Source organism: Cynocephalus volans, chromosome 13 (genome assembly GCF_027409185.1).
Source record: "Cynocephalus volans isolate mCynVol1 chromosome 13, mCynVol1.pri, whole genome shotgun sequence".
NCBI lineage: Eukaryota > Metazoa > Chordata > Mammalia > Dermoptera > Cynocephalidae > Cynocephalus > Cynocephalus volans.
This window is the reverse complement of record NC_084472.1, coordinates 23,536,616-23,539,196: the sequence shown is the minus strand read 5'-3', so window position 1 is coordinate 23,539,196 and position 2,581 is coordinate 23,536,616. Positions and strand designations below refer to the sequence as shown.

General features: G+C 44.7%; 1 pseudogene; it reads right to left on the bottom strand.

The window, feature by feature from the left end:
• Positions 1-888: 888 nt before the first annotated feature.
• On the bottom strand, positions 889-1,004 carry LOC134362328 (U2 spliceosomal RNA; annotated as a pseudogene).
• Positions 1,005-2,581: the final 1,577 nt, after the last annotated feature.

The window sequence follows — 2,581 nt, the reverse complement described above, 5'->3', positions numbered from 1 at the left end:
ATACTTCTTTACTGTGGGGAGCTGTCCTGTGCATTGTAGAATGTTTAGCAGGATCCCTGGCTTTTATCCACTAGATTCCAATAACAGCCTCCTAGTTGTGACAACCAAAAAGGTCTCTACAAATTGCTAAATGTCCCATGGGGGGGCGGGAGCAAAATTGCTCTGGATTTAGAAGCAATGACCTTGAGAATATTTACTGCAGTTCATCCTTTCCTGAAAAATTCAACCCAAGAAGCATTTGGTGAGGCTGCATAAAATGAGTGAGTGGTAGAGGTGGGGGCATGAATTACAGTGTTCCAGAGAAGTACACAAGAGCATAGGTCAGGAGGACATCCACATGGGAGAGCATCCACAGAACTGAACAGGAAAGGCTCAGTTCTGCTTTTTAGATCTTTCAGCTGATTGAATCAGATTAATCCAAATTATCTGGGATAATCTGTTTTACTTAAAGTTAACTGATTACAGACTTTAATCTCAGCTACAAAATATCTTCTAGCAACACCCAGACTAGCATTTGATTAAGTAGCTGAGGATTGGACCTTAGTCCTATTGACACATCAAAAAGACCATCACACACACAGATGAGCATAAATGTATACCCTAATTATGTCCCCAAAGTAGACCTGGAAGTAGTGATACCTCAATAGCAATGAGCACATCTGGTGTCCAGATCTAAATGCAATTCTCCATTGAAACTGGGGCTTTTTGGAGCAGTGGATAGATTCAGGGCCATTGCAGAAAAAAATTCAAGATAATCCTGAAACAGTTTGTTGTATCACAAATTAAGTACACAAGAAATTATGGATCCATGTCAAAAGGACACAGCAGCTAGACTGAAGGTGCTTCCACTGGCCAAATCTTAGACGATTTAAACATCCAAGTAAATAATAAGAGTACAGATTGTAATCCATTGACTAAGATAAGAATGCATGAGTCATACTAATATATTAAACTGATAAGAACAGATACTACACTTGATCTTAGCCAAAAGGCCGAGAAGCGATGAGTCATACTAATATAAATGAATAAATAATTAATAATACATGACAGATGAATGTATAAATAGAGAGATAGATGGAAATTTTGATAAACAAGAAATATTTACATATTATCAAAATACTTCCCCACAAAATTTTTATTAATTATTAAGAGAAAGGTGTAATTTCATGGAAGAGAATCCTGATAGACATCACTGTAATAAAGTCATCAAACTTAACATTACCTAAATTGGTATATATAAAGTCATGCCCAGAGTGCATTCCTCCCACAGAAGATCAAAACAGGCCCACCACCAGTGTCGCCACAGTTGCTGGAGCCATTGTCCAGTCCCAGAACCATTGCCCATTGCAGAGCAGCTCCCCTCAGAGCAGCAAGCCTGCAGGTAGCCCATCGCCGTGGACTCAGCAGATGAGAGGGAGGCAGCTGCAACCACTGCCACCACTGCCACTGCCCTGAGGTAACACTGCTTCAGCCAAGGACATTGCAGACATGAGGGAGGCAGTTGCAGCTGCCAGCACCACTGCCACCCCCATGAGGTAACACTGCTGCCACCAAGGATACCACAGACACAAGGGAAGTAGTAGCAGCCACCAACACCACTGCTGCTACCACAAGGTAAACACACTGTCGTTGTGGATACCATAGTTGCAGGCCACCCCCGTGGACACTACAGCCAAACAGGTGGCTGTTGCAACTGTCACTGCTGCAGTCACTGCAACCACCAGTGCTGCCAGGCCGCCACCATCAACATGTGAACAACTGCTAGAGCCACCACTGACACCCAGGCAGCCCACCAAAGTCATTGCCACAGCCACCACTATTGCAAGGGAGCCATGCTACCTCAGAAACAGCTTCAGCAGTCACTGCCGCTGTGCAGGTGGACCACTGACCACTCAACTACATTGACATGAGGAGGGTCACCAGCGCAGTCCAGCGAAGGAAGTGAGTGAGTTCAGACCTGCAACCCAGTCACCTAACCCATGGGGGAATTATGCTGCCCCCCATGGTAGAGCACCTGGGGATGGGAGCTACATGTGCAGCCCATGTATTGATCCATGGAGAGGCTCATGTGGAACCCCTGGAGAGTGCAGAAACCCAGGAGAGCCAGAGTAATGAAGAATATTTCCAGCTCATTTATCAGGGTCACAGGATGCTAGCCAGGGTGCCAACAAGCCCACCCAGGGTCACCCATACCAACCAAAGAATGACAGGGCACCTGGGCACTTCTCTCAAGAACTTAAGATTTCTGCCACATCCTTGATGACCCAACACAGTGTCAATAACCTCAGCAAGGAATCACTGAAGTGCCCCAGTGCCTAGGCCACAGACACTCACACAGAACGCCAACACTGACTATGGCTGAAGTACCCACATGGAGACTATTGCATCTACCTGGAATTAGTACCAAAACACCCTACTCAATGCAAAATATAAACACATCTACAGGAGTCTCTCTCCTCATAGCTCATACTAGAGTAGTAGATGAAGCAACTGCTCAATCAGATGACCAGACATCAACGTAGAGATACTAGAAATACAAAAAAAAAAAAAAACAAGAAAATATGAGTCCACCAAAGGAATA